The 12146-nt window shown below is 41.4% G+C and overlaps 1 protein-coding gene across 2 annotated transcripts in view; it reads right to left on the reverse strand.

Annotated features, from left to right (window-relative positions):
• The window catches only part of SLCO3A1 (solute carrier organic anion transporter family member 3A1), a 677321-nt gene that overhangs the window by 58026 nt on the left and 607149 nt on the right, over positions 1–12146 (reverse strand). The gene's annotated exons all lie outside the window — the stretch shown is intronic.

Here is a 12146-nt window from a genome sequence, read left to right on the forward strand (position 1 = left end):
TCATTGGAGTATTTTATCAATGAAAATGATGGTACGTGTTGCTTGTATTCAACCCTATGTGGATACATTTTTTTTAAATAATGGGCCATTACTTTAAAGGTGTGTAATTTGGGGTATTGTCTGTACAGGGTAAGTGGCAGTCACAAGGAGGCAGAGCTCCACTCATTGTGCTGACAGTTATACAAATGCGTGTGCTTCAATATTAGGCCTGCATTCAGAAATCTATAACCAGTGTTCTTGTTTCCGACTTGACATTTTTGTTTCCCATCCCATCATTTACCACTTACCCACACAGATTACTCAGACCATTTGCCCTCACCACCTGAGCTACCTTCCCTCTTCAATGACTCTCTCTTATTTTCCATCTTTGGTGATTGTTTCACTGGATCGTTAGAGAGAAGCCAAACACACTCGTCAATGAAAATTGCTAAACTTAGGGCACGATTCATGGAATATTTGTCCGGTTCAAAGTGACTTTGCACTGCTGAAAAGTGACTTTGCACTGCCGACACAAACCCTGATTCATGGAACCATGCAACATGTATTTTTGACGTGTAGAGTCTGGGCAAAGTCAGCGCCTAGTCATTTTTGCAGTACAAAATGATTTTGCACAGCTCAAAATACACTTTACACGGTTCCATGAATCAGGGTTTGGGTCGGCAGTGCAAAGTCACTTTTCAGCAGTGCAAACTCACTTTGACCCAGGCAAATATTCCATGTCAGGCCCTCAATCTTTTCACAAAGCCATATTTCACCACTATCCATGTAGGACTAGTGTGCTTTAAAATAAATCTTATGGCCTTTCCTGCCCATCCCTTAAGAGCCCATGAAAACAGAACAAGTCAAATCACTCTCGATGATGTGTACTCGACTTAGGTCGCATGTCGGCAACCTCTGGCTCCCCAGATGTAGAGGGCAAAAACTCCAACCAGCCAAAGCCAGCCATGGTACATACACGACATGGTATATCATTTATAATAGTTCTTTTATAACACGCTTAATACCAACGAGCGGTTTCTAAGCACAGGATCGAGATCTGAACCTGTGTTGCGTTGTGCTGTCGTCTTGCTTCCAAGACAAACACATTGCCCCTGAGCTATCCTCACACCCCATATGAAGCTTAACTTGGTATAAAATGGCAGAATATAAGGCATATGAGGTTGCACTCAGTATTGTATAGTGGCAGACAAGTGAGGCAGCGTTAAGCATATTATTACTGTACCTGCCATGTGTGGCTTTAATGGGTGTAACATGGCAGTGACTAGCCACATGTGGCTGTAGTGGATCCTCACCTAGCCTGGCTATGCTTGATGTGAACTCAGCATGTCAGGAATGCACCCATTACACATTAGGACAACACTGTAGTTAATATGTCTTTGAAAAGTAAAATTGCATTTGGTCAACTTTAATACAATGTGTTGTTATATTCATCTTACTATTTATTATAGTTTTAAAACGTTTGTGATTTTACTTCCTTTGATGTCAAAGGTCATGTGACGCCACTTCCTTTGATGAATTGGCATCCCTGATGTCGCACATGGAAATTGCCCATAACATGTGTGCAAGAGTTCAGACCACTTGGCTCAACCGAACTGGGCTGTCCCCATCTCTTCACTTTCTTAAATATTGCTTGTCAGCATTTCACTGGGAAACTTGCAGAACTCCATCTCTTATTTCCAAAAGTGTTGTAAAATAGGCATTTAGTACATCCTTGCAATTAAATCCGTGCCTATGATTTGCACTAATATTGCTTGCATTGATTGCAACACAATGTTACATCCCTCTCGAAACCAAAGGAAACAATACATATAAAACTATTTGAGGTCTGGGAATTAGAGTTGTCATCGAGAGTTGCAAATTGGCGTCAATGTCATAGAAATTCTGCATCTGTTCAAATGCAATTATCACTACGAAAAAAACGTAATGCAAGATTGCATGTTTAAAATGCATTCTTGCACCAAGGGTGCATTCTGCCCTACTGCTAGGACTAAGGTAAACAATGGCCTGCTTAAAAAATGCATTGCAAGAGATTTTGTTTTAAAAACTAGGACAATGTTTGCCCAAATGGTAATTGCAATTGTACCGCTGTAAATTTTGTGTAATGTAATGCCAAGTGTCCTGGATGTTTGGAATTTTGGATAAACCGCTGCCTGATCCCTGACTCCCGCTGTCCCTGTCTTGTCTTTATGTGCGCTTGAGGCCCATGGGCGTGTGGGGCTTATAAAAACTTAAATAAATAAAATAAAACATAAACATAAAGCTGCATTACAAATATTTATTGCACAACAATATTGCATTAAGATCCACTTCTCCGTAGACCAAGTGCAGATGTTCCCCTTTTTCCTGCATGGGAAGTGTGCAACATTCACACATGGCCTGTTTTTATGTATCTGTCTAGTCGCTGGGGCATGGCAGTGAAGGCCCAGAGAGAGGAGTAAAGTCAGGAGTAAAGGAGAGGGGAAAGGCAGGAGGAGGTGTGCAGGGTCTCTGCCACACTCATGGAAGAGGTAGGCAATGGCAGGGCTGATGTGTGGGGCTGTGCAGCATCTGCCCCACATTGTGCATTTATTTATTTATATCACGTGTGCATCAGCACGCATACAAAAAACACAAAACAAGAGACGAACAACCAACACAAAAAGATAATTCGATGCAAAGCTTCAAACAATAACGTACACGCCCTAGTTCACCTAGGGAATCCAGAAAGACAAAACAATTCAATAAATACCCAGAATCCCCTACTTCCAGTACATGCAGTTAAATAGGAGGTTGTAGAGTCAAAGTTAAACCAGATTTGTTCAACTCAAGGCTCTGGCATGGAGCGGGGAGGGCATTACAGGATACTGGGACATGGCACGGAAGGGAAAGGTACCTGTGTGAACAGTCCATTTGGAAAAGGTGGCAAAAGCGCATGAGCTCATCATAAGAGCCATTTTATATCGTAAATATATTACAATATACATTTCACATATTATTGACTATGTGAGCAGTTTGTGTAAAGATATTTAGGGAAAGTGCGTTTCTGGCTTAGCATAATTAGTCCATATTCGTTTTGCTAAGTTTTAACCAGTGCTTAATTTGTGGGGTGTTTGACAGGGCTCAGCCCTGGCACTTATTTCTGAGCCCGACACTATTGTCTCAGTCACAGTTTGAATATGATGTGGTGTTTCGGTAACTGTATTATTTTAACTGCCAGCGACATAATAAACACCTATAGAATCAGAGCAAAAATCAAATGATGATGGAGTTTAAAGACGCACTTACAGGTGTCTCATGTCAAGACAAGAAGAGAATGTCATTTCATGTGTATGTTGATTGGCATTTGTAAATCACACTTCTGCCACAGGGAGCACATCCGTCAACCACAATAAGCCGATGGCAGTTGCAGCTTTAACCCTATGTACGTTGACAGCATGGGGAGCAGCAGCGGGTGGTGGCAACAGTGTGCGGGGAGCTGGCCTTCCTGATGTGCCAAGGGCAATTTAGAACATTTTTGATCCCTGGCACTTATTTTTTTTACAAATTAGGCACTGATGTTAACAGTGAAACAGCGACCGGCAGTTACTTGCCTAATTGCATTTTTTGGAAAAACAGTTGTTGATGTTTGAATGTGAAAATTGCCAATGCTTCCAGCTGAAAATATTCAGATTAAAAAGTTTGAAAAGTTACCACTAATAAGACATCTCATGGCTTCCATTGATATGGTATAAAGAACAGAACTATCTGCCAATTGGTAAAGTAGCTCTCGCTCATTATCACATGCGAAGAGGTGTTAATGGTCCATTCAAACATGCAAAATGCAGATGCAAATGTCACACTGAAGTAATCAAATTCCTATTGCTGCAGGAAAGAACTTATCTCATTATTTGTTACTCAAGCTAAATGGGCCATTTCAGAAATGCAGGCGGGCCACGATATCCAAATGAGAAGATTTCGCCCTCGTTCCGGCGGATAGTGGGGCACCTACTATAAATTGTGGCACTCCATGAATGTGAGGTTGTTGATCAGCAAATAACCCACAGTGGCAAGGAGTCACTGCATCAAATAAGCCTGGGTGAACTTTCTCAAAGGGCCTCATCACGAGTTGGGCAATAGCCCTTAAATGCGGTCGCTACGCTATTACCGCTGCATTTAAGGGTCTGCCCAAACATGTGGAATTACATTTACCGCTCAACCCATTATCCAGCAGTAATACTGCCAGATGAGTGGGCAGTAACGCAAATACAGTTGGGCAGTATCCCATGTCAGGGGTCACCACCCAACTCGTGATGAGGACCAAAATGTGTGGGCTCCAGTGAATGTCTTAGTGAGATTCTGATAGATCTGCATGTTCCTGTGCATTATTCTTCCAGCCCGATGCTGGCCAAATCTTTTTTAAGAGCAATACATCTTCAAGGACGTTGGGGAGAAGTTCTGGTAGGTTTGGGCGGCTTCATGGCAAGCAAACATACACAGAATTACTCGAGACAGTCAGGAAGGGAGAGGAAGGTTTGTGGAAAGGGAGGGCTCAGGTGAAGCTGTGTGAGTGTTAGCAAGAGGAAATGGAGTACCGAGCATCCGTGAATGATTTCCAAGCAGAACACACACCTTAACATCTGTAGTAAGATAGCCCAATGCCCAATGGATTAATGTACCAACTCCAGAGGTCTCCTTAAGGTCCCAAGTTTGCGTAAGAAGCAGTCTTTCATCCTTCTGAAGGTGACCAAATTAGTCAAGTTGAAGTGGGGAATTGTAAGAGTGCAAGTCAGACCAGCAGAGTCAGTCAAATGGCAGGCATGCATGAGTCTGCTTTAAGCATTCAGAAGTACTATTGTATTATAGAGTTGTATTATTGAGGTTTATCATATTACAATACCGGTAATTCATAACAGACATAGACCTCTGTGAATCTAATATGGCTGGGGGAGAGTCAGTCATGCATTAGGGGTGCATTAAGTTTCATTCTGCTGAGTTTTCGTCCATGAGAACTACTGAGGTTATTTATTTATTAAAAGGGAGAATCCATAGCTGATCAATAGAGATGAGGCAGAGTTAGTCACGTCATGTATAATGATGCAGACTGTGACATTCCTAAAAGGAACACCATCGAGGTAGGTGGGATTGCAAAACATCTATGCAGTCATGTTCTGAGCTCTGTACCCGGGAAACCACAAAACATATATCAACAGTTAGAGATATATGGGTTCAGGGAGAACCATACATGCTACCACACTATCACTTTGGATGTAAGGTGGCTGGCGAGCACATCAATCGTGATGCCCCACAGCCCCCTGGAAATCTGCAGGTTACCTTTGTGAATGAGGTGACTTGCACATTGTTCAAAGTTCATTGTGCAAAGTAATGCAAATAAAAAAAAGGCATTCTCTGCACATTTTCTATTGCCATTATTGTTGTGAATGTATGAAAGAAACAGCCAGCCAGATGCAAACCATCAGTTATTTAGACACCTTCTTTTAGCATCCCTGGCAGGAAATCTTCTGAACTGCTTACCTATTCTAATAACATTATACTTTATTTTCTTTGGGATTCTTTGAGATTCGCTGGCAAAAAAGGCCTGGCCTCTTCAGTCGAATGTTTAAAGCAATTATTATCAGCTTGAATTGTCATAAACCTAATCCAAATATGTCACCTGAATCTGTAAATGTTTGGCCAAACCTAAATCACCCAAATACAGTGAAAACATGGGTTATTCATGGTTCGGCTGAATGAATTCACCAATTTATAGCAGCAAATACAAGGTATGTTTGTCATTCATAGCAACCTAGCACTTATACATACACACACCCACTTACTAGTATATCCAACATTCGCAAATTAAAGATTCAAATGTACTGTTTTCTCTTTTTGGTCAAAGGATGTGTATGTAACCAACTGTGCCCAAGCAGAAACTCAAGTCAAGTCAAACACGCATGTACGGCATGGCCTACAACTCCATCACCAACCACACCGATCAAATGCCTGCATGCACACATTCACACCATCACTAACTTGACTCTTTCACTAACATACAGCCCAACAACATCACATATGCACCACCTCACAAATAAATCAATGGAAAACACTTTGCTTCACAGCACATGTAAAACACACACAGATAGAGATGTTACCTTTTGACAGTGATCACACAGAGCCACCCCCTCCCAGCACAAACTCACATCCCAACCAAACAACCCATTGGGCCTCTTTACGACTAGTGTGGAATGGGTTTAACGGCGCCGGTAATGGTGCCGGCGCCGTTAAACCCACTGCACACTATTACGAGGTCCACTCGCGGGACCCGCTCTGGACGTCTGGTTCTTCCAGACGTCCATAGCGGGTCCCGCGAGGGGACCAGGGAGCTAACAACTGGCCCGTAATTGAAGGGCCTGTTGTTAGCTCCCTCCCCATTCCCATTGAGCCCTATGGGGGCTCGAATGGGAATGGGCAAGGACCGGGCCCAGGTTCCCTGAAGGAGGAAATACCGGGCCTTCCAAAGTCGGAATGGCCCGGTATTTCCCCATTCAGGGAACCCGGACCTGAAGAGGATTTTGGAGGCAGCCATGGTGCCAATAGCACCATGGCTGCCTCCAAAGTCGTAATGAGGCCCATTGTGTATCTAAACTTAATTAACTTATATATCTTTTGAAAAGATATTCATACATCTACACAGTATAAGAAACACAACCAGGACACAAGCACTGTCCCACAGTGTATTAAAAAATACGCAAACACATTTTATGCACTAACCAAAACTTCACATAATAAAACCCTGACACATCTCTACCTACTGACATCAGATCCTCTGAGCCACCTCCTCTTTTGTTATTCAGTTGCAGGGTTGTTAAGGTGAAAACTTAACACAACAAAACCCCTGAAATTCAACTATCACCAACTTAACTTCACATCCACTGTTGTGCAGCCTATGACCACAATGATGGCATCACAGATGACATCACAGGTGACATCACTGGTGGCATCACTGATTGGATCACCGGTGACATCGCCAATAGCATCATATATGGCATCAATGATTATTTAAGTAATGGTATCAGCTATAAGATCACTCTAGATATTTGCCCATGTTTAGACCATTCTTACGTTTTTTCACATGTGTTATTGGTATTTTAGAATAGTTCATAACAACGAGTACATTGTTTAAAACAGTAAACAGCTACACATGCATCATAGCACTACTTGTACTTTGATAAAAGATGAAATCTGAATTATAAATAGTACACTGCTCAGCATGTTCCTCTTTGTGCCAAATATATAGAAGACATGTTCACTATGATATAATCTGTACATACATTTACAAAACAACGTGTAGAAATACATTGAAAGAGCCAAATGTTGAACCCTACTTATTTACCATGTTTTAAAATGAACATATGCAAATACTCAATTGTTTTATTGTAAGAAAAATGTGAACACAAATAATTTTGTAAATGGCATGAGAAGCGCTTTAAAACAAGAAACAACTATGTATTAGGATATATTTTAAGATTTCAATACATGCGTATTGGAAAAAAGTGATTATTAATCTAAATTTATATATGAATATATGTATGTATATATGTATAGAAAAGAAAGTTTAAATTCATAATTTCCTTGGAAACATGAACATATATGTATATTTCTTTATGTATGTCTTTTGTAAGTGATAAACATGTTAACATTAAAATAAAAAACACACTACAAAGTAAAAGTTATCTTTAAATAGAATCCAATTTTTTGTTGCATTGACTTTTGTGTATGTCATAGATGATGTTATTAGTGATGTCATCGGTGATAGCATCTGTGATATCATCATTCTGGTCATAGGCTGAGCAACAGGGGACTCAAAGATAAGGTGGCTTTAGCTGAATTTCAGGGGTTTTGAAGCATTACGTTCTCACCTTAACGTCTCTGCAACTGAAGTGTTTTCCTTGAATTTCAAGAGTTTTCTTATGCCAGAGATGTTTTTCCGCCTATGGCCAGTGGCCACGCCTATGGCCGTTCCCACTGTCCACTTCAGAACACTAACAGACCACTATCCATTGCCTTTGTCCACGTCCGTCAGGCACGGCCACTCAATATTTTAAATCTGCACCAATCACTCAAAGATGGTCACCAATCACAAATTCATTTTGACCTCTTTTGAACGTGGTATTATTTCCTGAGGATCTCTAACTTTGGTTAAGCAGCGTGCTGCAAGCTCCCTGTTTTCTGTCCGCCTCTTGGTGACTGTTGTGATACAGTGCAGAACCCCAACTAACCACATTTAAGCAGTACAGAAAAGGTAAAAATGTTACCGGCTGCAAGAATAACAAATGCCCATGGTACTTCCCCCCCCCCATAGGGAAAATCAAAAGCTGGCACCCATGAATATATGCACAGTAAGTGAACATATCTTAAAGTGAAATATAAAAATGTAGTTCAATTGACCTTCCCCTTACAAGAAAGTGTGCAGGACAAAATAGCATTGGACTTTAAAAAAAAAGTAATGAACACCAACAAAATAGCCTGAGAGAGGAAATGTTCCAATAAATATGCTGGCGATGTATAAAAGGTTCTCACCTTTTAAACCCCTCAATCTGTCGTGAAATATTCCATGGAAATCAAAATCCCATATGAGACCAGTGCTTGTGGTCTTGTGACTAAGCATCTGCACTGGGAACATGACAACCTAAGATAAATCCTGGTAGCCAAATTCTTGAGCAAGCTTGCCAACCTCAAAAATAATAAGGGGTTGAGTCTGCCCTCTGAAGGAAGGTTACACAGTCCACCCACCTGTGTCCTTTACTTGTGCCCAGTAAAGCAGTTACAATCAAGGGAAAATAACTGCACCGGTATCCAGGATTGCAAGCTCTCTTGCCACATCATAGGCAAATACTCATGACATACTTGCCCTCTCGTCACTTCCCCTCCTCACCATCATGTCTGCCTTTCAACAATACTCTGCGTAATAAAGATAACTTGAAAAGTACACTTACCATAGTCTCACTCAAATATATATACCGAACTATGCTAGGCAAAAAGGGTACAATGGTAGCATTATTCCCTCCATCCATCTTTCCCCATGGGAAACAAGAAATACCAGAATGCATTTCAGCAAAAGGTTTAAAAAAATCTCTGAGTGCAAAATTTCAGGAGCACGGTTTGGAAAAAATACTGTGGATGTCCATTTGGTCACCCATCCATGCACTAACGTGGACTGACCCTGCTTAGCTTCAAAGCTAGGAAAGGGCCATCCCCCTCATGCCATGTGGTCTTGTAACTGGCTTATTTATCTGGCAACATGGCCTAAGGAGGGTGGCCACTTTCTCAGGTTGAAGCTACGCTGGGTCTGTCCTGGTTACTACATGGATGGGAGACCTGGATAATGTTTTCACCACCACAGAACCACACATACCCTCGGCTATCTGTAGTTATTCTATGTATGAACTACAGATAGCTGCTGTTATCTGTAGTTGAATAGCAGAAAAAAGGCGGGAAATAACATGCTTTGCCGCCCCCCCGGACCCTCACCAAGGGGCCGCCTCATCGGTGCCAGCTCTCCCAATCCCCTGATGGCCTCCTCGCCTCTCCCTTTCCCCCAACAACACTTTGCTTTGGGATGTCGCTATAGCTGAGGCTACAGAAAGCTTTGTGTTGCAAACTCAGTCCCTAGACCCCCCATCCCAAATTTCACTTGGTGCCCTCTAACCACCCCCCATCTCTAGCCTGATGCAATTTGCAAGTTTTTTTTTACCTGCAAATGGCTTTTTTGTTCTACATTTCATTTTCCAGTATCCTTGGCTATATAGTTGTTTCTTGTTTTAAAGCGCTATTGAGAGAAAAACAAGATGACAGTTGTTTCATTTCTAAAAAAAAATGGTTTTGGTAATTTACCCGAGATATAGCTATCTATTTGTTCTGAAGGGTGCACCCCCTTCTCCATCAAATATTTAAAAAACTACTACACGGAATAATCCAAAACCAAGCGTGGATCACGAGTTAATGCTTTGTGCCCAGGTTGTTTTGGACCTGGTCCAAATCCATACGGCGATTTGGGCTGTGCGCTTTAACAAAAATGTACCTTGACTGTCTATGGGAAAATGAATAAGAAGCAGGCCACAACTTTGGAAAAACTATTATTTTTTATCTTCTTAATAACGTTTTTATTTTTAACAGCTCTTTACGAAACTTTGCAGTCTGACATGGCCCACGAGTCCCTAATCACTTCCGAAATGTCGGTCACATCTGTTACTCAAATCGTATGTTATTAACAATAGAATTTTTCGGTGTTCCTCTGGGAGTCCGACTGACCTAACTATATGGCGGCTATCCCTGCCCTATAATATGTGCATTTATGTATTGTTTGCAAATATGTAACTTAAAGATGAACATTCATATATTTGCAGGCACACCTGGGAAATAGCATTTTGCACATCTCTATAACGTCAGGCATCAAGTCTGATTATTGGTTTTCTTTTTCTGTTCCAATAGGACTTGAAACCTTGGCAATCATCCTGCAAAACCTTCCAATGCTGCTTACAATTTTGCTTGCACATCACTCTCTCTTCTGCCCAGTTGTGTCTGATTAGTTTAACAGGTGACGGAACAAGAGGTTGAGCGAATCAGCACATGCATTTGAATTTTCCCTTTTGAAATTTGACGTTTAAGCAATCAGGGGACCAGAGGAATATGCGTAGCCTGCAAAGTAGTTGGAGTCAAAAAGGTGCCGTAAGGAGCCGTTTAAGGAGGCATTTCAGTGAATTTGCACCACTGAATGGACTGAACAATTTAATACATTCTTATTAAAAATACCTGACGTCATTTGAAGACGATAACCAGAACAGCTTTAATGTGAACATTATATTATTATTGCTCAACATTTCCCTGTTTAGCAATGGAGCTCAGCATTTCCCTGTTTAACAATGGAGCTCAACATTTCCCTGTTTAACAATGGAGCTCAATATTTCCCTGTTTAGCAATTGGAGCTCAGCATTTCCCTGTTTAGCAATACATTTCTCTGTTTAGAGATGGAGCTCAGCATTTCCCTGTTAAGCAATGGAGCTCAGCATTTCCCTGTTTAGCAATACATTTCTCTGTTTAGAGATGGAGCTCAATATTTCCCTGTTTAGCAATTGGAGCTCAGCATTTCCCTGTTTAGCAATACATTTCTCTGTTTAGCGATGGAGCTCAACATTTCCCTGTTTAGCAATGGAGCTCAGTATTTCCCTGTTTAGCAATACATTTCTCTGTTTAGCGATGGAGCTCAGCATTTCCCTGCTAAGCAATGGAGCTCAGCATTTCCCTGTTTAGCGATGGAGCTCAGCATTTCCCTGTTTAGCGATGGAGCTCAGCATTTCCCTGTTTAGCAATGGAGCTCAGCATTTCCCTGTTTAGCGATGGAGCTCAACATTTCCCTGTTTAGCGATGGAGCTCAGCATTTCCCTGTATAGCGATGGAGCTCAGCATTTCCCTGTTTAGCGATGGAGCTCAACATTTCCCTGTTTAGCAATGGAACTCAGCATTTCCCTGTTTAGCGATGGAGCTCAACATTTCCCTGTTTAGCAATTGGAGCTCAACATTTCCCTGTTTAGCGATGGAGCTCAAGTCTACAACACTGGAGGCCACAGCAATCAAACCAAAGTGCATGCCCTTTTAACCAATCGTTCTTGTGCAGATGCGCAACCAAGTAATCATTCAGCCAACCTTACAAGGGAGTTCACACTAAGCCTTAAAATACCTGGTGCAAGATTACAGAAACTTTGCACCGCAACAAGTGCAAAGTTGCACAGTATTAGCACTAGGGCAAAGTTTGTTCATTGTTTAAAAACATTGGGAAATATTTGAAAACCATTGCACCATGATAAGTGCAGTTTGGAATGTTATGATTCCCAGGGCAAAAATGCCCTAGTCCCAAAAAAAACCCCACACTTTTTTCACTTCATTTTTGGACCAGTGCAAAGTGTGCCCTAGTGCTAATACGGGATGGTGTTAGCACGAGGGCAAAATTTGTTCTGGTGCAAAAATGCATAAAAATGTATCTATTTTGCACTAGTACAATTTTACACTGGTGCGTATACCATGCTAAACTGCACTTATGGAGAAATGGTTTCTGAATATGTCGCAGTGTTTTAAAAAAATCGGGCACACTTTGCCCTAGTGCTATTAGTGTGCAACTTTGCACTTGCACCAGT

The sequence above is a fragment of the Ambystoma mexicanum genome, chromosome 11, assembly GCF_040938575.1.
Source record: "Ambystoma mexicanum isolate Mex_15411 chromosome 11, UKY_AmexF1_1, whole genome shotgun sequence".
Taxonomy (NCBI): Eukaryota; Metazoa; Chordata; class Amphibia; order Caudata; family Ambystomatidae; genus Ambystoma; species Ambystoma mexicanum.